This window comes from Ambystoma mexicanum, chromosome 9 (genome assembly GCF_040938575.1).
Source record: "Ambystoma mexicanum isolate Mex_15411 chromosome 9, UKY_AmexF1_1, whole genome shotgun sequence".
In the NCBI taxonomy this organism is placed as follows: domain Eukaryota; kingdom Metazoa; phylum Chordata; class Amphibia; order Caudata; family Ambystomatidae; genus Ambystoma; species Ambystoma mexicanum.
This window is the reverse complement of record NC_090931.1, coordinates 104923186-104949082: the sequence shown is the minus strand read 5'-3', so window position 1 is coordinate 104949082 and position 25897 is coordinate 104923186.

Genomic DNA, 25897 nt, shown 5'->3' with positions numbered 1-25897 from the left:
CCACCCTTGACAGATCTTCTGATACTCACAGGACACCCGCCAGGGCAGCTACCACCTTACACCAGATATTACTAAAGGTGCCTCTGATTGATTCATGGAGAACACTTCACTCTCTTGACAGGCAGTACTCATACTATTTGCCAGTAGACGATTCTCACAAATTGTTTATTGGCTCCTCTCTTTGACTCTCTCGAACATGTTGATGAGCTGCGATATACATCCCTCAAACTTTCAGATAATTCCCCGATATCCCTAGTGATCGCGCTACATGATACCCAACCACCAGCTAGACGATGCAGGATGCCTTCGGCTATCCTCTAAGACCCCAACGTAGCTAAATCCCTCCATATGGAGATCGAGGAATTCTTCACCATTAACAAGGGTTCTGTCGATCGTCATGCAACACTATCGGAGACCTACAAGGTCTGGGTTCGGGGGGTCGTAATGTCTAAGACCACCGGGCTACTGAAATCCGTTAGATTAGAATTGGCACAGGTGGGAACTAGAGCTCAAATATAGTGATACTCATGATAAAAAAACACTTGCTGACATTAACAGATTGTTGAATGACTTCCACAAACCAGCAGCCAGGAAAATAAAATACATGATCGCCCCCATGAGGGCACATAGATACAGGGAAGGTAATAAAGCATGTCGCTCCCTGGCCAACTTGTTGAAAGCCGAACGGCATCAAAACCCATTGCTAGTATCTGAGCGATAAATGGCACAGTAATCACGAAGGAGGAAAGAATTAACCAAGAATTCACAAGATTCTATACAGAGCTCTACTCTAATTGCGACGCAAAATCCATTGTGGAAACGGCTGACTATCTAAATGCATTAAATCTCCCAAAACTTCCCCCTGAAGCCAAACAGGCCTTGGAACAACCAGTTACCTGTGAGGAAATAATAGAAGCAATAAAGTCCCTAACATCGGGGAAGGCTCCGGGGTCAGACAGTCTGGGCGTGGAACTGTATAAGGAATACCATGCCAAAGTTCTCCCTGTTCTGTTAAAGGTATGGGAGGAGGCGATGGACCAGGGTATCCGGCCGGAATCTATGCAGGAAGTCATAATTACAGTTTTGTTGAAACCTAGACGTCCACCCCATGATATATCATCATATAGACCCCTCTCATTAATCAATTCCGATGTGAAGATGTTCTCCATGGTCCTGGCCACCAGGCTTCTCCCGGTGTACCCGTACTGGTCCACCCAGACCAGTATGGGTTTGTCCTGACTAGGTCCACAGCCTTGAATTTCCGCAGACTATTTGGGGTCATGGCACAGATTGATCCCAAGGCACAGGCTGCTGTGGTTTCACTAGTTGCCGAGAAGGCTTTTGATTCTCTATCCTGGGAATTTCTGTTTGCAGTGCTTAAGTGTTTTGGGATTGGCCCCTACTTTATCAAATGTGTTTGGCTGCTATATATCAATCCGGGAGCCAAGGTCTTTACCAATCGCACTCTCTCCAAATTATTCTCGCTGGGCAGGGGCACTAGACAGGGGTGTCCGTTCTCCCCTATACTGTTCGCCTTAACAATCGAGCCAATGACAGCATTCTTGCGGCAGAATCACGGACATAGGGGCAATAGAATGACAGGGCCGACCCACTCTATATCACTATATGCGGATGACACACTTCTTAATATCCGAGACCAACCTGGGCCCCATTATGACTGGCACACACAAGTTCGCTAAGTACTTGGGCTACAGGATTAACAACTCCAAGTCAGAAATATTCCTACTTACACCTGCCACTGTATGCCCAACCCGCGCTAACAGACTTAAATGGTCAGCCATACGGGTTTGTTACCTGGGCATAATAGTCTCCAAAGAGAGGCTGACGTTATATACAGACAATCATGAACAACTCTTGCAATCACTTACCATAAAACTACAGATATGGGCTAGGCTTCCCATTTCCCTATATGGCCGGATTGCAATCTTGAAGATGGTGGTCGTCCACAAGCGCCTATATTTCTTCGGCAACATACCTCTCTGGCAGGGCAGGGCTTTCTTTCCTAAACTCCAGTCCCTGGCCACCTCGTTCATATGGAACGGAGGAGCAACCAGGATGAAGAGTGAAAAGCTGGTTGAACCATACAGCACGGGTGGCATTGCAGCACTGGATTTTGAACTATATCATCTGGTGGCACAAGCTTCAATTTGTCCAACACTGGTATGATCCACTGAACACTGCATCACATATCCCGATAGAAAGATATGCTGCTTCCCCGGCCGATCTTCGCTCCATCCTATTCAGCACATGACATAAAGACCCATGCCAATTTGACCCGGTCAGCGTCACAGTCCATGCCTGGTCCGTGATCTATAAAAAACTACGGATAGAAGCACCCTATGACCCAGAGGCCTCGTTATGGAATTTCCCTGGGATTTCCCCCTCATTTGACAGAGCCCTACAAAGGATATGGGACCACAATAGACAGATAAAGATGCGTGATATGTTCCTAAATGCGAAATATGTGACCCTTGATGACTTTGCCAATACAGTCAGTGGAGGGCAGCTCAGATCACTCCAGTATCACTGTATGAGGGCAGCGTTTAGCGCTAGATGGCCGTTGTTTCCTGATGAGCCGTCCTCTCATGAATGTTTGCGGGTCATGACTTCTGGAACCGGGCCTTGAATATCCATACTTTATGCTATGATACAAACGCACTCCCATCTTTGAACAATGTTAAAGTAACGTGGGAGGCAGGCATAGGGGCGACGATCACTGCAGAAAAAAGGTCCAAGTATTGTCAATTGTCCAAGTCTGTATCACTAAACGCAGGCCTCTGCCTGATCCAATTCAAGATCCTCAATAAACTACATTACACACGGCCAAAATGGCCAAGTTCTCTAAGAACTGCTCCAGGGGTTGCCAGAAATGTGGGAATCCATGAGCAGATTCGTTTCACATGTATTGGTCCTGCTCTCTGATTGCTGGGTTCTGGAGGGAGGTGGCCAAGATTATTGAGGATATAACGCAGATCCCAGCTTCTCTCCCCCCTCAGAAATACCTCTTTGGGGACATTGGGAAGGTGTCAGAAACCACAAGAAGACTGTTTAATTTGTCCTGTATGATAGCAAAAAAATGATATTGCAAAGTTGGAAAAGGCTTCATGCACCTCATGTTGATCATTTTCTCCGCGAACTAACATTCGTTAATGAATGCGAGGAACAATATGTGTTGATGTTGCCCGTGGCAAGTCACCCCAAAGATATATGGGCCCTCTTCATAGTCTATCTATGTGACATGATACCCGACGACGACTTTTCTTCTGTACCCTCACCATGATTATGTAAAATCTGAGTATGCTGCACCACTGAACATGTTTCTTTTCCACTGTGTTTCATTTGATTGTGCTGTATGTAGATGACATGACCATTAATAAATAAAGTTTTAAAAACAAGAAATCCCCCAAGAATTGGAAGCCTTTTTCCTCCATCCTCAGAGGCAGGCTAACTCTCCTGACAGACACTACCCATTCCACTGGGTAGTGAACTGATTTATCTTAGTTTATATGCAACCGTGAGTACTGCCCAAATTCTGTTAAAATCTCGATGGCCCTTGGTATCCATCTTCCAAGGTTCGTCAGATACAGTAAGACATTGTCGGCATTTAGCGACGCTCGGTCCTCTTTCCCCCTCAGCTAGAGATCCCCTCTGAACCCTGGGTATACCCAGGCCCATTCCACCAATGACTCCAGCACTAGAGCAATTAGCATCGAGGACAACAGGCATCCCTGTCTAGTACCCCACTGTAGGGTAAGTTTTTCCGCTACGATACTCTTTATCTTCACTCAGGCCTTTAGTCCATTGTTTAATATCTTAACCCATCCGCTATACCCTTCCCCTATTCCCATTCTCCTCAGCACTGCGAACATATACCCCCATTTGATCAAATCAAATGCCTTTTGGGCGTCCAGTGCCAATATGTCCAATGACTGCTGTTTATCTTTCGCCATACCCAATCCCATATTCAAGCATCTAATGGTCATTCTGGTGGATGTTTTCAACATAAACCCACACTGGTCCTCCTTTACTAAATCCGTGATCCCTTTCTGGAGCCTATTAGCTAGTACAATAGCCAGGATTTTGGTTTCAATATTTATTAGTGAGATGGGTCTGAATGATCCACATGTTTCCCTTGGTTTCCCTTCTTTTGGTAATACTACAACCGTCGCTTCCCTTAGATCAGGTGGTAGATAACCTTTCCTCTTACCTTCTATCATCATGTCCCTCATCAGCCCCACCGTCTTCTCTTTGGGTTTTAGCCATAGCTCTGAAGGAAGCCCATTTGGTCCCGCTGTTTCCTCTATCCGTAACTCTCCCTCGAGTATACTATTTTGTTCTGCTGAGAGATGCGCTACCGGCAACTGTTCCAGAAATCTCTGGATTTGCGTTTCGGATTTGTCCAGGTGGGTCGCATGATGCTGTTGATAATATTCTGAGAAGATTTTCCTGATTTCCTGTGGATACCGCATGGTGGCGTCACTATCCCCACTCCCTATTTGATAATCAATTGACTCTCCTATTCTCTTTGCGATAATCATGCCAGTAGCTTTCTCCTTTTGTCTCCCCACTCATGTGTGCGCTTCTTTGTGCCACCATCCTAACTTGCCCTTTCTAGTGCCCCTATTCTAACCTCTTTCATCCTCCTGAGTTCCTGTCACATCTCACCAGACTGTGCTTCCCTCCATTTCTAGTTTTGGCTAATAGGTGGCGCTAAAAGTGCTACCTATAAAGTCAAAACTATTGGCATTAAAATAAGAGCCTTAGCATAAGAGCTTGAAATCGAAGCTTTGGATTCAGGTTAACATATGAGGATGGATCTTACGTAGTTTGGCCATGTGTCCCTCCCATTTAACACCCATCGCCAAGTGAAATCCATAGGGTTTTCCTCCCATTCCCATTGGGAACACGGCTCTGGCAGCGCACGCTTTGTGTTTGTCCTGTCACGTTCGGAAAACTCTCTTGTGCAAGGGAACCACCACCACGCCAATCATATTTAACTTAAACCTTGGCCAAAATATGAAAGCAACTTGGAGAAAGCTCCACAACTGCGCTATTTAGACTTGGCGGGATTCCCGCCCAAAGTTACGTCTGCATTTTTATTTTTGTTTTAATTTTCCGGCCTGAGAAGTCATGTGGCCGTTCGGGCACTGCCTCTTTCCGTCCAAACGGTACTTTTATTTTTGTTCATGGTTTAAATATTCCTCTTACTTGCTGCTTTGTTGCCAGGGATTCCGGGTACCTACCATCCCAAACTCTTTTTATGAGAAGGCCCTATTAACTTTCCCCCAAAATAAGGCCCCTGCACCAGGGACGTCATTCCACGAAAATGCCTGGGGTAGCGGAAGTGACATCACACGAACCTTAACTTCTGATGACATAGGAAGTGATGTCATTTGACCCCACCCCAAAGTGACATCACGGGAAGCGATGGAACACGACCTTTCACCCCTCGACAAAACAGGAAGTGGCATCAAAACATTGTTTCTAAGTACACTACAAACCATATGGTTACGATATCACTAAAGTGATATACATTTCATGCAAGAATGGCTCACCATATGTATCGTTAGTGCGTATAGGCCCATAATACCAAATCACTGTGCATGCAAGCAGATGTCCAAGGCCAAACGATAATGGTGTGTTATTATATACCACTTGCGCTTAAGCACTGCACTGAATCTGCAACTGGCCACTCGCCGTTCTCAGTCCTTGGCCCAGCCACTCTCCCCTGCACTGCCTCCCTGGCACCCCCTGCACTATGGGACTGTGTCTGTATCCCACAACCCCCCCACCCCAGCACTTACCTGCACTTACTCGTACTGCCACTACTTGGCCCTTGTTTTTTTTTCTTCCTGGATGCTATTAACCCTGTAATGCGCTTCCCCTCTCCCTTCCTCCCCCCTGCACTTCTCCCTTTCCCCTCTACCCTTGCACTTGCGCGATCTGAATGACACCTGGCCTAGTAGGATCGTTGTCTGTCTCCCCTTGTTTCCCCCCCTTGCCTCGTCGCGCCTTGAAACACTTGTGTATAGGCGCGTTACAAATGCCATATCATATCATATCATATCACCCTTCTCCTCCCACAACACACCTCTTTTTGCACTCTTTGGCTGATTTTCTACTGTGTGTTGAATTTGTCAGCCATTTTACTTCCAAAATGGTGGCCGCCATCTGTTAATGTTATTTAAAAGTTATTTGACTTGATCGATGCTTTTAAAAAATGTACTGGATCTTACCAATTATGTTACATATTGTAATTTACTTTGTATTACAAATAAACAAGTTACTATTAGAGTTACGTTTGCTTTTAAAATGGCTATGAAAATGTCCATGGCTTACTTATGGGTGTTTGGTCTAGCCTTTCCGATGGAAGCAGTAGCTGATTGGATGTGTAGTATGCTAGTGATGTGATCTCTGGAGTATGTGTTTTTTTACCAAGACAGCCATGGGCCATTTTATTTCAGCATTGGAAGAGAAAGGTAAGGAACCCTTACATATCGCCCACATCTGAAACAGCTATACCTAGACGCTGCGCACAATTTGTAAACTTCTACTACGGCTGCCCATATGCTCCCCAGTGCGTGGAAGCCCACGGGCTGCTACGAGGGCAGAAGGAGGATGGGGGCCCTTCTAAATATGGAGCAGAAGAAAGACCTAGGCTAATTAGCCTTCAGTGTGGGCCGCACACCCTTACTTCCCACTATGGGTTAGACGATTTCTTGATGCTTCTATATCAACTTATATGCAGTTATCCTTGTTTCAAAGTGATTTTATTGTCCAAAACGTGTATTTTTCAAATACTAAATTTTAGATTCAGTTTCGTATTATAGGCTAATATTGAGACTGTGGCAAACAGTAACCCATCGGGCTAATGCATTTCGGAGTTTTCCTTCATCAGAGCCTGAGTTATTAGTACTAGTTTCATAAATTATTAAATCAATTAATTCAATGTAACGCCACCAATCATATTTTCAAAATGCATATGACAATTATATCAAAAAAACGTTTTTGAATTAACAGGGCGCCCACAAGTACAAACAAACATTAAACAATGAGTAGAAAAGATAAGAGAAAAAGAACATTGACTACATCAATCTCCAATTCCAATTCAACACATGTCCTGCTACCTTTTAACAAACGTGCCTTTTGTTTAATTAGCATGCGCTAAGTGTTATATTTCATCCAGCTTGTGTTTACTTTTGGCTCAGTTCCAATCGAGTTCATTAAAATCATGCTATTCATGCAATACTCCCCATGATTGTGATTAGTGTCTTATACAGCTCGTGAACTTACTACAGCAATATAGCGAGTGAAAAGCGTTACTGTGCATTTTCTTGCTGACATGCACAGGAGTCACTGACCTGTCTGCCATGATTTTGGTTGACACGGAGTATACCGTGTAGAGTGATTGTAATGCACTGTTGGGCAATCAGAGAGTCAGGTTGCAGTGTATCAATATCGTGCTGTTATAAGCTTAAATATTATACTTCTGTATTGATGTTATCTTACCTTCGTGTGTTAGGAAGCCGGTCAGTGCTTATGCTACTGCTGCCGGTGAAAAGCAGTTCGCGGTTCGCAGCGTTGCTATAGTAACGTTTGGGTACCAATATGGCCGCGCGCGTGTTGGCGCGTCGGCCATATTGGTGGTGGCAAAATAAGTTAATTGGACTACTTACTGCGATCTATGTGTTTGGACCCATGTGATGATGCAGTAATGAGATCAATGTATTGTACGTGTTCACATGTTAAGCATGTGTGTATATCTATATGTTCAATATATTCATAATTCAATTGATATTAAATCATGTATGTGTGTAAATAGATACGCTGGATTAATTAGTATTTTCCCAATCTTATCAATAGGTTGCAGTATGTATCCCGGGGGGCTGTAGTGTGACATTGCACTTATGATTAACAGGTGCTAAAGGCTAGCATTCGTATTGTATATATGATGTTACTTCGTACTTTTGACCAAACAAACACAGGTCAGCAATGTTATTAACACTGAACAAATAATCAAAGTGATTTATAAAAAACAATTAATATCGAACTCTTCATTGAGTCCTCGCGGGGATAGCGCTTCTAAGCGATCTATCCAATACGCTTCTTTTTGTTGCCTTCTCTTTTTAATGTCTGTAGGTGAACCATGTGACTCAATTGTTTCCAACACTTGGAATTTGATCTGAGAGATGTTATGCTTTTTGTCATTATAATGTCATGCGACTGCGGAGTTCATGTTATTGTTGCGTATGCACGACTTGTGTTCATTTATTCGAAGTCTCAACTTCCGTCCTGTTTCACCTACGTAATAGAGCCCACACGGGCAACGTATACAGTAGATGCAGTTCTCTGTGTTGCAAGTCGCGTAGTATCTAACAGTACTTTTTTCTCCAGTGTACGTGTGTGGTACTAGTCCACCTTTCATGATGTTGTTGCAGTTGCTGCAATTGAGGCAGGGAAAAGTCCTTATCTTCTTTGGTTTGCTCCTTTTCTTCTTGGTATCCCTAGTATTTACTAGTAAGTCTCTTAAGTTGCTGGATCTTTGGTACGCAAATGTGGGAGTTTCGGAAAAGAGAGTCTTGGTTCTTTCATCACTCCTAAGTATTGTCCAGTGTTTGTTGATACACCTTTTGATCTGCATGCTTTGTGAAGAAAATTTTGATACATACACTAAAGCTGGGGATTGTTTCTTGTCTTTGAGTGCAAGTGTGCTAGCTCTTGTTTTGGTTAACAACTTGTCCTTTGCTGTTTGTAGATCTTCATTGGGATAGCCTCTTTCCTTTAGCTTTTTACTTAGTTTCTCTAGTTCTTGTTCACATTCTCTCTCATCACTGATAATCCGTTTCAAACATAGCATTTGGCCATAAGGCAAGTTCTTCAAAGTGTTCTGCGGGTGGAAACTCATACGGTGTAGTAAATTATTTCTGTCCGTTGTTTTTGTGAATAGGGAAGTTGTAATCTGATTATTGTGTACATTAACCTTAATGTCCAGGTAGTGTATGCCTGGGTTGCCGATTTCCGAGGTGAATTGGATCCGTTGGTCAATGCTATTGATGTAAATCATGAATTCATCAAGTGATTCTTTAGTTCCTTGCCAAATGCCAAATACATCGTCGATGTAACGTACCCACTTTTTCAAATTGTTTTGCCATTGTGCATTTTGTAGAACATGAGTGGTTTCAAAATGGTGCATAAATGCATTTGCGTAGGCAGGTGCCATTGTTGCACCCATAGCTGTGCCGGAGGTTTGAATATAGAATTCCTTTTTGTATTCAAAATAAGAGTTCATTGAAATGAAGCTTAGAAGTGTCATGATAAATTCTTTTACAGCTCCTATGTCTCCTTCTTGTAACAGTAGCCACTCTTCCGCTTCTTGTCCTAGATCGTGGGGAATACTTGTGTACAGATTAGTCACATTGATGGTGAAAAGAATATCCTGATCATTAAGTCGTACATCCTCTATTATGTTCAAAAAATGAGTACTGTCTTTTACATAAGTGGATGTTTTCTGGATCAAAGGTTGGAGGAAATAGTCGATGTAAGTACCTAGTGGTTGGAGGATACTGCCTGTAGCAGCCACTATTGGTCTTCCTGGAGGGTTAATGAGGCTTTTGTGTATCTTGGGTAACAAGTAAAAGTGCGGTATGTTAGGATTCAGATTGAGTAGGAAAGCTCTGGTTTTCTTAGTTATCATTTCTCTTTCCTCTGCTTTGTCAAGCAGTGCTTCTAAGTTCTTTCTTATTTCCATAGTCGGATCATGATCAATTTTAGAGTAAACATTGTAGTTGCTAAGTTGTCTCTTGCATTCTTCCTCGTAGTCCAGTGTGTTTTGTAATACTAGCGCTCCCCCTTTGTTGGCCGGTCTTATGGTTATCGTGTCATCAGAGTATAAGTTCTGAATTATTGACATTTCGCCTCGACTGAGGTTTTTATTCTTTGATGTGGTATACTTGATTTTTTTGAGATCTGCTGTGACCATTTTTTCGAAAATGTCTATGGAAGGAACGCTAATGGGTGGTATGAATGTACTCTTAGGTTTGAATTCAATTAATTCTGATGGTTCCAGTGGAGAAGCTGTGTTCTCCATTTCTGCAAAGAAAACTTTAAGTTTCAATTTTCTGGTAAGTTTATGTAACTCAACCTTGGTATTAAATAAATTGGTGTTGTAGGTAGGTACAAACTTCAACCCTTTTTGTAAAACCTCTTCTTCTTGTTTAGTGAGAGTCCTGTTTGAGATGTTAACTACTAGGTTGTTCGCACTTGGAATCTCGTTTGTACTCCTGGTCCTTTTCCTCTTCCCCCTCCTCGTTCGTTTCTTCCTTGCTGATTGTCTAAAAAAGACACTGAACTGGTGCTTGGAGTAGCTCTACTAGCACCTCTCCCTTCCTCCGTTCTTTGTTGTGGTGCTTGTGTGGTCTGCTCGTCTCTGTTTGAATCAGTATCTGAGCTACTATTATCAGAGTTGGGATTAGGATTGCGTGGTCTCTGGGGTTGATTCTGGTATTTATCTGCCCATGTATACACTTCGTCCCGTAGATAATCGAAAGTGTCTCTTCTGAATTTTCTAATTTTTCTAGCTTCTAAATCTGCTTCATACCCTTCCAGTCGTTTGTTGATGTCGGTAAGTATTTCTTGAAGGGTTTCTGTGCTTGTAAGTGCTGTGATTTCTTCTGATAGTAATTGTATTTCTTGTTCTAGATTCTGTAAATTGCTCGAAAGTTCTTTGATGGACAACAAAATTAGATCAAGAGAATACTTATTGAGGATCTGCTCCCATTTCTGCACGGACTCTTTATTTTCTTTACATAGGGTTGGTTTCAACCCAATTCTCAAACCTCTTGGGATCCTTTGTGCTTTATAGTACCTGCCTAGCGTCACTGCATGAAGTTTGCAATTTATTGACTTTCTAATAATGTATTCCAATTGTTTGATTTTTTTGTTCGGATCTGTGTCCTTTGAGGACTTGTTGGTTTCCTTAATTAATCCTAGAATAGTGTTTGCCTCGTCTGTTGAAAAGCCTAATGTTGTCGCTCTCGTGTCCGTTAGTTTTTCTATTTCTTCATATGACATAGTCGCGTGCTGACTCTCCAATGTACACGGAAGTGAAAATTATGGAGCTGAAGGAGGGCGAGAGTGCACAGCTTTTTTTTTTCTTGTGTTATACTGTTTCTTTTTCAGTACTGTTTCATTACTTAAGTGTTCTTTAGTGGGGTGCAGCCCACTGTCAAGTGCCACCGTGTGGGGCACTAAAAGTGAACTGGAGCAGAAGAAAGACCTAGGCTAATTAGCCTTCGGTGTGGGCTGCACACCCTTACTTCCCACTATGGGTTAGACGATTTCTTGATGCTTCTATATCAACTTATACGCAGTTATCCTTGTTTCAAAGTGATTTTATTGTCCAAAACGTGTATTTTTCAAATACCAAATTTTAGATTCAGTTTCGTTCTATAGGCTAATATTGAGACTGTGGCAAACAGTAACCCATCGGACTAATGCATTTCAGAGTTTTCCTTCATCAGAGCCTGAGTTATTAGTACTATTTTCATAAATTATTAAATCAATTGATTCAATGTAACGCCACCAATCATATTTTCAAAATGCATATGACAATTATATCAAAAAAACGTTTTTGAATTAACAGGGCGCCCACAAGTACAAACAAACATTAAACAATGAGTAGAAAAGATAAGAGAAAAAGAACATTGACTACATCAATCTCCAATTCCAATTCAACACATGAAGAACTAGAGAAACTAAGTAAAAAGCTAAAGGAAAGAGGCTATCCCAATGAAGATCTACAAACAGCAAAGGACAAGTTGTTAACCAAAACAAGAGCTAGCACACTTGCACTCAAAGACAGTAAACAATCCCCAGCTTTAGTGTATGTATCAAAATTTTCTTCACAAAGCATGCAGATCAAAAGGTGTATCAACAAACACTGGACAATACTTAGGAGTGATGAAAGAACCAAGACACTCTTTTCCGAAACTCCCACATTTGCGTACCAAAGATCCAGCAATTTAAGAGACTTACTAGTAAATACTAGGGATACCAAGAAGAAAAGGAGCAAACCAAAGAAGATAGGGACTTTTCCCTGCCTCAATTGCAGCAACTGCAACAACATCATGAAAGGTGGATTAGTACCACACCCGTACACTGGAGAAAAAATTACTGTTAGATGTTACGCGACTTGCAACACAGAGAACTGCATCTACTGTATACGTTGCCCGTGTGGGCTCTATTACGTAGGTGAAACAGGACGGAAATTGAGAATTCGAATAAATGAACACAAGTCGTGCATACGCAACAATAACATGAACTCCGCAGTCGCAAGACATTATAATGACAAAAAGCATAACATCTCTCAGATCAAATTCCAAGTGTTGGAAACAATTGAGTCACATGGTTCACATACAGACATTAAAAAGAGAAGGCAACAAAAAGAAGTGTATTGGATAGATTGCTTAGATGCGCTATCCCCGCGAGGACTCAATGAAGAGTTCGATCTTAATTGTTTTTTATAAATCACTTTGATTATTTGTTCAGTGTAAATAACATTGCTGACCTGTGTTTGTTTGGTCAAAAGTACAAAGTAACATCATATATACAATACAAATGCTAGTTTTTAGCACCTGTTAATCATAAGTGCAATGTCACACTACAGCACCCCGGGATACATACCGCAACCTATTGGTAAGATTGGGAAAATACTAATTAATCCAGCGTACATTTACACACATACATGATTTAATATCAATTGAATTATGAATATATTGAACATATAGATATACACACATGCTTAACATGTGAACACGTACAATACATTGATCTCATTACTGCATCACCACATGGGTCCAAACACATAGATCGCAGTAAGTAGTCCAATTCACTTATTTTGCCACCACCAATATGGCCGACGCGTCAACACGCGCGCGGCCATATTGGTACCCAAACGTTACTATAGCAACGCTGCGAACCGTGAACTGCTTTTCGCCGGCAGCAGTAGCAGAAGCACTAACCGGCTTCCTTGCACGCGAAGGTAAGATAACATCAATACAGAAGTATAATATTTAAGCTTATAACAGCACGATATTGATACACTGCAACCTGACTCTCTGATTGCCCAACAGTGCATTACGATCACTCTACACGGTATACTCCGTGTCAACCAAAATCACGGCAGACAGGTCAGTGACTCCTGTGCATGTCAGCAAGAAAATGCACAGTCACGCTTTTCACTCGCTATATATCTGTAGTAAGTTCACGAGCTGTATAAGACACTAATCACAATCGTGGGGAGTATTGCATGAATAGCATGATTTTAATGAACTCGATTGGAACAGAGCCAAATGTAAACACAAGCTGGATGAAATATAACACTTAGCGCATGCTAATTAAACAAAAGGCACGTTTGTTAAAAGGTAGCAGGACATGTGTTGAATTGGAATTGGAGATTGATGTAGTCAATGTTCTTTTTATCTTATCTTTTCTACTCATTGTTTAATGTTTGTTTGTACTTGTGGGCGCCCTGTTAATTCAAAAACGTTTTTTTGATATAATTGTCATATGCATTTTGAAAATATGATTGGTGGCGTTACATTGAATTAATTGATTAAATAATTTATGAAACTAGTACTAATAACTCAGGCTCTGATGAAGGAAAACTCCGAAATGCATTAGCCGGATTGGTTACTGTTTGCCACAGTCTCAATATTAGCCTATAAGACGAAACTGAATCTAAAATTTGGTATTTGAAAAATACACGTTTTGGACAATAAAATCACTTTGAAACAAGGATAACTGCGTATAAGTTGATATAGAAGCATCAAGAAATCGTCTAACCCATAGTGGGAAGTAAGGGTGTGCGGCCCACACTGAAGGCTAATTAGCCTAGGTCTTTCTTCTGCTCCAGTTCACTTTTAGTGCCCCACACGGTGGCACTTGACAGTGGGCTGCACCCCACTAAAGAACACTTAAGTAATGAAACAGTACTGAAAAAGAAACAGTATAACACAAGAAAAGAAAAAAGCTGTGCACTCTCGCCCTCCTTCAGGCCCTTCTAAATATAAAACCCTTTAACGTCCTAATTTCACCCATTCTGCAATGTTGTCTTCTATCGTTCCACTACAGAAGCACCCTTTTTATTCAATGTTCGCCCTAAATTACTTTAGCGAAGTTTGGTTTTAAGTCCAGAATGTTTGAAGCAATACAGTTCATGTTGAATTTCCACCCACATCTAATATGCCTTGTTTTTCATCCCTTCTGGAAGTATGGCTTGACCGTTAAAAGAGCTGAAGCATGTCTGGGTCGTGGGGCATTTGATCTTTACGGGGGAGGGATTGGAGGACAGGATTTCCCTGAGCAGCACAGACTGAGCAGCATGTGGGCACCCAGTGAATGGCGTGCGCGGCCTCTTCCTTGGGCAGCCTCGTGCCGCATGGACGCCTGCGCTAAAGCATGCCATGTTACTTCCACGGGGCAGGTGGTGCTACCACCTGGCTGCAATTACCTTGCAGTGCTTCGGGGAGGCACTCCACGACGCGTCCTTTTGGGGATGGGGGTGGCAGGGGGCACTTTTCCCTGCAGACAAGTGTCTGTCAAATGCATTTCAATTATCAAGAACATTTAACATAGAGGTGCCTCCCCTGATGTGGGCTGCAGGACTGAGAAGCATCACCCGTGGTGTTTTGGAAAGGAAAAGTGGAACAGGACTTACCCACAGTACGTCTACCAGTCAGCAGGGGGTTTAAGTGGGCCGGCGCCTTCCGATCTGGGTCCTGTCAGACGTTCACTCCCCAACCCTGGGCAGATTCCTCCTCCTCTGTCGAAATGCTGCTGCCGCGTTGGGCAGTGCTGGGGCTGCACTGGCATGGTAGGAGCCAGTTAGATATACTAACACAGAACAGGAAGCCATCTAAATGCTGCTGTAGGTACGTCACCAGCCGGAATTATTCAACGGGAACCTGCATTGCGCTATGTTAGTTTTATTTACTTGTTTTTATTGTAATATGTTGATCTCAATACATTTATTATTTTCGGATTATTTGTATTATATTTATTAATAGGGCGCCCTTCTTTATACGTTTTTCTCAATGTTATGCTAAGAGCATTTTGGGCTAAAGCGAGACATTGTCGGTGTGGGTTACTCCTCTTGGCTGCCCTCGACCCTTCGTGTCCCTGAATACGTTTCGTGCCCCCTTGTTTTCCATCCCACTCAAAGCTCCTCGAAGGTTGACAGCGACTGCTACAGGATCTGCCACTGTACTCCTGCCACGAGCTGAGCAGAAGCCCAGGGGAGCTGGAACACGTTGGCATTGTGGCATCCTGGCAGACCATTCTTTATTATGATAAAAGGGATTGTCTTATCTTTTTAGACTGGATTTATATGGTGCGAGAATATCCTCTGCACAGCTTCATTGGCATTCTCCAAATGATTAATATAACACAGCTTTAAAGGCATAGTCATGCGGAGAGTGTGCTCTCTCTCGCACACACTCTGGCTCACTCTCTTTGTCCCTCTGTCTCTCTCGCTCTAGCACACACATTCTGGCTCTCTCTCTCTCTCTCTCTCTCCCTCTCTCTCTCTCTCACACACACACACACACACACACTGGTTCTCTCTTTCTTCCTCTTGCTCTCTCTCTCTCACACACATTCTGGCTCTCTCTCTCTCTCTCTCTCTCTCTCTCTCTCTCTCTCTCTCACACACACACACACACTGGCTCGCTCTCTCGTTCTCTCTAACTCTATCTCTCTCACACACACTCTGGCTCACTCTTACTCTCTCTGGCTCACAAAGACACACACTCTGGCTCACTCTCATGCTCTCTCTCTCTATCACTCTCTCGCTCTCTCTCACACATTCTGGCTCACTCACACTCTCTCTCACACACACATTCTCTCTCTCTCACACACACTGTCTCTCTCTCACACACACACTGTCTCTCTCTCTCTCTCACACACACACACACTCTGGCTCACTCTCACTCTCTTTGTCTCTCTCTCACACACACAAACACTCTGCCTCTCTCGCTCTCTTTTTATCGCTGTCTCTCTCTCACACACACTCTGGCGCTCTCTCTCTCTGTCTCTCTCTGTCTCTCTCTCTCTCTCTCTCTCTCCCCCTGTCTCTCTCTCTCAACAATTCGTGTTAATGACCCTGTCATCAGTCAGGACTAGAGTGGATAAAAGGTGTCTTGCACTTGCATTCTGTTCAGCAGTGTAATAAGATGCACCAGAAGTGGAGAGGGGAGGGGCCCGTTCCGTGGGACTAGTGCGTAAACAGCACTTTTTTTTGCACCATGTTTGTGCCTACCCTCTCTTTCCCTTATCTCTGCCTGCCGTGCGCCGCATCTTGGAAGCGTTTCCTCGGTGGCCCTTGGATGGAGATGAGGGGTGTGAGGGTACATGGCAGCAGTGGGTGGGGGCAGGGCAGAGAGAGACAGGCACGCAGACAGACGGAAAACGAGTTACCCAGCGGACAGCACAAAACACATGGGCAGAAAAAACGCCTGAGTGGAAAGGTTCGCTGGACTGGCATAGCGAGGGCTTGTCAGTTAAGGACTGACAGAGCCACAGTCTGTGCTGTTGAGTGGACATAGTCGTACACTGCTCATTGGACATCTCCGGGCCAAAAGAGGCCCTAGAAATAATTTTCAAAGTGGCCCCATATTACGCATTTTCAGCAAACCCAACCCTTTTCCTATGGGAAAATCTGAAAATACTGTTGAGCAGATATCTCCCCACTGTTGAGGGGGGCATCGCTTTGCACTTCTGAACGGACATCTGTAACGCTCACCTGACTCCCACGGAGGCGCTGGCCTGGTTCGCGCTGCTGTGACCTCGTCTAAGGTGATGCGCAGGGTTCGGAAGACGGACTGGACCGGGCCCCAGATCTGGCTTGTCTGACTCGCAGAATGATCCTTCTGTAGGTGAGAATATGGGGTTAACTGCCTGCGGGGTAATGCAATCGGCCTCCCACTTACCCCTCTCACCCTCCTCAAAACCCCTCTGTGCTTCCCCGTAGCGTCTCACCTTAGGGTCTGGAAGGACGATCTCTCCATCCTGCTTCTGATGCAGGGGCGCGTAGGTATCCAGTTACGTCACTGGATTTTCAGATGGGTGAGAACCAAACTTGCTTGGCTTCCAGGTAAGTTTTCTATAAGTGGTTCCCCTTGTGTCCATGCATTAATGTTCTAATGCTAGTGTCTTTTTCCCCATAGGGGCCGGGGTACGGAATGCCGGGGAACAGGCACCGACCCGAGGTGAGCGGTGAAATCCTTGTGGAAATCAGGTAAGTCTTTAATGAGTGTTTTGGTAATGTCTTTTCATTCACTCATTAACGCTGATGTCTTTTTCCCCTTAGGGGCCGGGGTCTGAAAATGCCTGGATGCGGCGCGGACCCGAAATGAAAAGGGAATGACCCAACAGGTAAGGCTTGACATGGAGTTTTAGCTTCCCTTTTCCCTTCTTTCTCTCACCTTTGTTCTTGTCTTTTTCTACCTAGGCGCGGGGGCGCGACTGCGAATCCGGATGGTCGCTGCTGAACATGGAGGCGCCCTGTAAAGGTGAGTAGAATGCGGCGCTGCAGCGATCGATGCGATGTGCTTTTAAAAATAAATGTCTTCCCTTTCAGGATTGTCGCCGAAATGTCTCTGGGATGCAGATTTAGCAGGTGAGGCCTTTTCTTTCTTCTGTTCTCTTGTTCCCTTCCTTTGCAGGTGATTCAGGATGCTGGCAGGTGTGGCAGAAGTCAAGATGCAGGAGCAGACACGGTGAGCGTCCAGCTGCTAGATGCAGAACAACGCGAAGCACGTATGGCTGATCAGGTGTGGTTTAAAAAGCCTTGGAAGAAGTTCCTAGAATGTGTCCCTCCTCCAATCAGGTATGTATCCTTCCCCGACCACGCCCGGGTGGTAAATGAGTCCCACAGGTAAAGTAGTTCCTTTCAGGCCTCAAGGAGGCCGGGATTCTGCAGCATGGTCTGCATCAGGTAAGTGCATCCAAACACTTTCATAATGAGCCTGGCGCCTATGGCACCAGGACTGACGTTTTCTATGAGCCTGGCGCCATAGGCGCCAGGACGCTGTCCAAAGGGCCCCTATAAGGGGTTGCTGGGACCTTCCCCGGGGACTTGATGTCCGCTTTCGGGGACGCAGGGCCTGAGCCGGCTCCCAGGGAGCGGGCATCGTGACAACATCTCTGTACACTGTTGAGTATACATATCTGAACTGTTGAGTGGACATCTCTGCACTGTTGAGTGGACATCTCTGCACTGTTGAGTGGACATTCCTGGGCACTGTTGAGTGGACATCTCTGCACTGTTGAGTGGACATTCCTGGGCACTGTTGAGTGGACATCTCTGCACTGTTGAGTTGACACCTCTACATTGTTAACTGGACATCTCTACAATGTTCAGCAGAAATCTCTGCACGGTTGAGGAGGACATCTCTCCACTGCAGGATGGACATCTCTGCACTGTTGAGTGGACATTCCTGGGCACTGTTGAGTGGACATCTCTGCACTGTTGAGTGGACATTCCTGGGCACTGTTGAGTGGACATCTCTGCACTGTTGAGTGGACATTCCTGGGCACTGTTGAGTGGACATCTCTGCACTGTTGAGTGGACATTCCTGGGCACTGTTGAGTGGACATCTCTGCACTGTTGAGTTGACAACTCTACATTGTTAACTGGACATCTCTACAATGTTCAGCAGAAATCTCTGCACGGTTGAGGAGGACATCTCTGCACTGCAGGATGGACATCTCTGTGAACTGTTGAGTGGACATCGGGGTGCAGTTATCAGTGGACATATCCGCCTGTGCTCGGTCTTGTGCATGGGAGGCCAGCGTGTAGGCAGACAGCATGATTCAGCAGCACATGGCTGACCCCAGCTCACCCACCTTCCGCGTTGCTCACCTGAGGCTGTTCTTCCTCGTCGTTGGTGGGTGCACCAGATCTGGGAGTGCAGAGTTTACTCCACAGGAAGCACAGACTCCAGTGAACCAGGAAGCACTTCCTGACGCCACCTTCCAGAACAAAGGTAAGAGCGTGGGCTCGCAGGCACTGCACACCAGGTGCTGGGGGCAGACCCTGTGTGCACGAGAGGGAGCATGTGCTTCTGATCGTGTGGCCTGCCTTCGTGGAGAAGGAAGGGGGGCAGAAGTACATACAACGATTATGTGGCGGGACGGAGGATGACATGACGGACTTCTGTGTCAGACTGTCCTTTGTTTCTATTGCTGCTCTGACATTTCTATGCTCAGATTACATACATCTGTTTAAAAATCATTGGCAATGCCAACAGTTTGGGCCTTTGTGTGGGCATGGGAAAGGATCTTGCCAGGCACTGCCGTATTGGTATTAACTGGCCATTGATGGTAGCAGGTGCAAAATGGTGCAAGTACCTCTGCATCTAATAACAGTGCCTTGCAAATGCCTAAAACTTATACACAAGCCAAAACTGTTGGCTGTGTCCATGCTTATTCTTCTAGTTCTGTCACCCTATCCTCCTTCTCTGCATGCTGCCTCTCTCTCTCTTTCACTTTTGCAGTAGTAACCACCATAACGTCCCTCCTCAACACTGTTTTATACGCCTCCAACAATGTTTGTTTCGAGTCAACCGTGTTCGAGTTCAGGTGCAAGAACTGTAGTACAGTTTCCTCCTTTAGGTCTGCCCCAATCCCATCATCCTGAAGGTTGAAACTGTAACCTGACTCTCCATGTGATTGGTGCATTGTCCCAGATGCCCCAAGGGAGATATCGCAACCCCTCCACTTGTGGTCAGAACACATGATCTATTCTGGAAAAGGACTTCTGTGTTGCTGAGAAGATTGAGAACTCCCTCTCCCCCGGATGGGACTCCCTCCACAGGCCGGATGGGACTCCCTCCACATGTCCACCAGCCCCATTGCATCCAGGAAAGTGCCCGGTTTGGTGTCCTTCTTGTACACCCCCAGATTTTGCTTTCATCTGTCCAGACCAGGCATAATCACTGTATTAAAATAACCTGCGATTATCATCAAACCTGGCTGCTCTCTACAGATCTCACCATTAAGCTCTTCCAGCGTATCTGCCACACGCCGTAGGGGGTGCCTACACATTTGTGAAGGTAAACCTGTCTCTACCAATGTTCCCTGAAATCCCTAACCCCCTCCCTCTCGTATCTTGGATTGTGCTAGTGATCTGCATGGCCAGGGACTTATTAACTAGGATCCCTATCCATCATGGATATGATATGATATGTTATTTATAACACACTTAATACCAGGAGGTTTAACTGGATGGACCCCAACCGGCACATGAGACTGGGGGTCTTCAAACAGCCCTTTAAGATGAGCAGCAGCACCCTCGAGATAGAGGGGGATGCAGATTCATACTCTTGCACCAAATAATAATGACAACTCAATAGTTTGGCAAAGGGAGTCCGTTTAATGACAAGTACAAAACACGGGGAGTTCAATAAACATCAGCAATCGCTCGATCTTCCTTCTCGCTTAAAACTCGACTCAATTTCCGAAAAAACACAGTATTTATATAAAAAACTCATAATTTCTGATGCGTAATCTTAAAAATCTAACATGCAACGTGATTGATTATAGGAAGGTAACTTTAAAATAGGTACTATAACTGTATGTGTAACAGAGAGAGAGGGGATTGGACAATCAATGTCAGGTGGGCCAACTAAGCCCTTCCTTCAAAATGGCCTCTGTAAACATCACATAAAATACGACATCTCCATGGTTCTACTGGTTTATGGTCATAATCTCGAAAAAATAAAAAAAAATGTATGATGTTTTTTATTCGAAATGGGGGGGTTCCCCTCCAAACCCCTGTTTTTTTGTTGTTTTTCTTTACCATTTTTTTTAAAATCCCGGACCCCAAAATAAATATATAATTAAAAAAAGAGAAATTCGGCTTTTTTTTCGGTCTTTTTTTTCGACCTTATTGTTATTCGAGATTTTTTTTTCAAGATTTTGACTGACCACCGGTTCTACTCACTATGGGACCCTAGATTACATGGTCCACTATGATTGGGTTGGCATCAACCCAACTCAAACTTTTCCACTCACGTCTAGCAGCATGCAGAACAACCAGCCAGGTGCAGGGAGTTTGTCTGCACCACTGCTTCCCCCCAATTATGTTACAATCAATCATCACCCCAGTGGCAATGTGTCAATTACTACTTTGTAATTTGGCCTTGAGTCTGCTTCTTGGTCTGAGAAACTTAAGGAGTATGGGTATGGCAGAGATCCATGCGTATGTGTGAAAGTCTCATCCCTTCCTGCCTGCCTTGTCACGTGATTAGGACACCATATAATTGACCTCTTCTTCATGAAATTTTGTGTATTTCATTTAATTCTGCCAGTCTTCTACCATCTGTGGCTTATCTTAACCTTTCTGAACCTTTCTTTTTAATTGTATCCACTGTTGGCCTTTTCCAGCCTGATACGACCATGGCTTCTTAGCATGATTGCCTTTTGCTGGGTTTCTCTCCATCTTAATTTTCGATTTGTTTGCTGCAACCCTCTCCTCTCAAGACCTTTAGTAACCTCTGTTCCATTCTGGTCATGAACGTAGTGGATTTTCACTCATCTATAAAGTGATTTTGAGGTATATATGTATAGTTGTCGCTTGTCGCAATCTATTTTAGTAATAAACATAAGCAAGCTTCTCTATTTCTTTGCTTCGTGCGGTTTCTTTCATCTGTACACGTTTAAACTGACTAAATATCTTCATCGTGCATATGGCATAAGTTTCTTCATCTTGACATCCAACTGTTTCACCTTAGGCTCAAGATGTCACTTATCCATGGTATTTCGTCTCTTTGTCAGTATTCTTAGGTCATTATATTTTCTATATGTGCGTCAGTTCGATTTCTCATGACGTCACCGTTCGTCTTCCTTTAGTATCTTCTTGGCTTCTTCGGTTATTCCTTTCTGACAAATGTCATTTTGTCTTGCCTGTAGATATGGTTTTCTTAATGGGTACCTTACTGTCCAGGTTTTCTTACGCCACATATTTTGGCGTGAAAGTACCTGGTACTTCGAAGGGGGGCGGCTGGAGTGTGGATGGTGCTTGGCACTTCCTCTTCAAGGTTTCTAAGCAGACCAGGGGATCGAACCTGTGTTGCTCCGTGCCGTCTTGTTTCCAAGGCGAACATGTTGCCCCTGAGCTATACTCCTGAGACAATCACATTCTTATACGTTCTTCTTCCAAGTATGCCACACAGGTCCCCAAACAGGTGCGTTTCCCGAAGTAACACTACATCCGGTATCTAGGATTTCAACCATTGAAACATCACACTCCTCTTGATCTTATCCTTCAGCCCATTTATGTTCTATGAGTTACCGATTAGTGTGCCTGTCTCATCCATGCCGATATCTCCTCATTCTACAGCTTTTCCCTTGTCTCTACTCTTTCTCGCTAACCTCCATCCTTCCCCTTGTGTTCTGCCACTGTCTAAGTAAACTCCCTATTCCCTCTCCCTCCATCTCATAGCCCTCAACTGCCCCCTCCAGGCCTATTTGCTAAATCACATTCTGTTACATGTATTTTATGTACTTACTCTCCCTGTGCAGACTATTATTGTTTCAGATTTTTAAGGGCTGTGAGCAACTGTTGTTTTTTCCCTGTGTTCCCACCCTCCTTGAGCGCTTTGAAACACTTGCCCCCGTATAGGCATATATGTAAAAAAAACAATACCCTACCTGTGTTATTCATGAGAACAGAGTCAGAATCAAAGTTTCCCGATAGCTCGAAGTCCAGCTTAGTATCGTTAGCGTAGTTAGTATACTTGACGCTGACGATATCCAACAGGTCAAAGAGTGGGCGCATGTTAACATTGAACAAAGAGGGTGAAAGGCTGGCACCCTGCGGAACTCCACAGCACAGTAGCTCCGGGAGGGCCGGGAATTCATCAATGGAAACTCTTGCACATCTAGGACCAAGACATGAGGCAAAACAGGCGATGGTAGATTTGGAGCAGTTAATCAATTTACCTAGTGCCTCAAGCACTAGAGAGAGGTCGACCAAGTCAAAGACGGCAGAGAGATCTACTAGCGTAAGCAATACGACCCTACCACTATCAACAATTTCAGCCTAGTTGGCACACACGTCTAACATAGTTGTCTGTGTGCTGTGCCTGGTATGAAATCCAGACTGGCGAGTACTGAGGAGTCTGTGTTTTTCAATATGCTCCTGGAGCTGTAGATATGTGGCCTTGTCGAGAATTCTTAACAAAAATGCGACTTGGGTAATTGGTCTGTATTACCAATGGTCTCTGGATCCATGGTGGCTTATTTCAGTACCGGGGTGATCCAATCATCTTTTAGACTGTCAGGGATAAGTGAACTGATGAATGAAGAGTTAACTAAGTTAGTGAATAAAGGTGAGCGGGAGAAGATGGATTCCCTAATGATCATTGCAGGGCATTCGTCACCGGTACATACTGTGGGTTTAGACCCGTTCACAATGTCAATCAGGGATTCTTGGGTCAAAGGGTTTCGGATAAATTATGGTACAATGTTGCCAGGTTGATCATTGGGGCCTCCTTGTTAGGAGTACACCTCATGTTGCCAACTGCAGTAAGACTGCAATTAGTAATAACAGAGTGGTGGTTCTTTATTTTAGTAGAGAAGCCATCTTGGATTCTCTGGTACCTTGCCTTACGTAGAGGAATTGTATTGACTGTACTTTTACTGCCATCCAATTCTTTTAAGGTGGCAAACAGCTCTTTTTTATTGAATTTGACATTACTGATCCTTTGTTGAAAATTCAGCTTTTTTGCCGCTATGATGGCTTTTTTGTAATCAGCGGCTACCAGACGATAGATGGTGAGGGAATTGGGGAAGGGATTTTTCCTCGAGAGTCTTTCGGATGTTCTTTTAGGTTTTGCAACTTTATGATGTCTGTAGAAAACCACAATCTTGCTGCGATTTCTGATTTTCTGTCCTAGAATTAACAGTGGCATTTGGTTGGTGCGAGTCCCTATTATTTGCACAAGAGATTAACATAGTTTCAATGAAGAGAACGTGAAATGAAATCCGAAGCTGCCAGATAAAGGCGAGTAATACCTATTGGCTCCCGCTACCATTCACAGGGATAAGGAAATGGACGAGCAAGTAGGGATGGCTGCAAGAGTATTAGGCTAGTGATTAGGCTGCCAGACGGTCGGACAAGTGATGCCAATTGGCTTCCTCTTCCATTAACGCAGATACAGAAATGGAGACTGAACGCGTATTGGTTGCCAGATTGTATGGTTAGTGATGCCAATTGGCTGTGGCTACCATTATTGGGTATGAAGAAATGGAGAAGAAGCAGAAATGCGCATAGTTGCTTAAGCTGACTTAAAGGGCCCCTGGGCTATCATCCACTGAGAAGGGAATCGGGTGGTGGAGGCTGTGGAAATTGTGTGTGTGTGTGTATTCAGACATCTTGTTAGTAGTGAACAATAGTTTGTGCTACTGCTGGTGCAGATTATAATTTCAAGGACCTTGTCTTTGGAATTCCTGGACAACATCATTGGAGTTACTGCATCACTTGGAAAAGGAGCTGAGCAGTACCTAAACCCTCATTTTCTGCTCGTTCTTTTTGACTTGCATGCTGGGAGATGACACATGCAAGTCAGGTTCAGAGAAGCGAGGAGCACAGGCTGCAACTCATGAAACAAGATTGCTTTCCATCCCTCTGCTGCACTTTTCTCCTTGAGTCCCTGGCAATTCTCCATGTCCTGGTGACCTGGCACCCTTCCACACTACCTCCCCTACTTGCAAATTCCTCCACCCGCTCCGCCCTCAAACCCCACTCCATCGCTTACATTCTCCACCGGCCTCCACTCTGCCTATTTCCTGCTCTCTGCTTCCTGCCGCATCATAATGGAATAGTGGCTCTTCATGGAGCTGGTCATGCATTTCTGGGTGTTTTGTCTTATTTTCTGGGCAAAGGGCTCCATGGTAAGTGCAAAAAGCAGAGGTGATAATGGGCAGCCCTGCCTCGTACCACAGGACAGCGAGATCGGGGCCGAGATGGATCCGTTGGTCCTCAGGAATGTTTTGGGTTCTTTGTAGTTGACCAAGACCATTGTCTGAAAAGCTGTTCCAAAGCCAGAAGACCCCAGCGTGCGTTTCATGAATGGCCAGTCCACCTTGTCAAATGCCTTGGTGGCATCCAGTGCCATCAATACTAGTTTTTGGGAGTTTCGGGTGGCGATGTCCACCAAATTTAGAGTTGTCCGGATAGTGTCCCCTGCTGATCGGTTTAGGATGAAACCTGATTGGTCTGGCTGGATTATCTCCGGTAGGATGCGACCCAGACGATTCGCGAGGACTTTGGAATAAAGGTGTGCGTCTATGTTCAGTAGTGCTATCGGTCTGTAGGAGGCTAGGTCTCTCGGGTCTTTCCCTGGCTTGGGTAGAAGAATAGTGGTTGATTCCTGCATCGAGGGGATCACTGAGCCAGAATCTCTGAAGGAGTTGAAGAGAGTTACTAAGGGGGCGGGGATTAGCTGGTGCTTGAATAATTTGTAGTACCTTGTCGAGAATCCATCCGGGCCTGGGGCCCGTGTCCTGAGCGATTTAATGGCTTCCTCGACCTCTTCTTCTGTGATTAGTGCCTCCAGGGATTCCCTTGCCGAGGTGGAGAGTTGGGGCAGTGCTGCGCTCTGCAGGTATTCCTTCTGTTTGAGCCGGTCTCGCGGAGAAGCTGTCATGACCTGCGTTAAGTGGGCTACCGCCAGTTGCTGTTTATTAGATTCTGAATATTGGACAACTCCCTGGGGGTCGCGCAGGCCGGAGATGGTGTTAGTTCATTTTATTTTGGCCAGTTTGGCTACCAGATATTTGTTTGCCTTATTAATCTTTGCGTAGTAGGATTGTT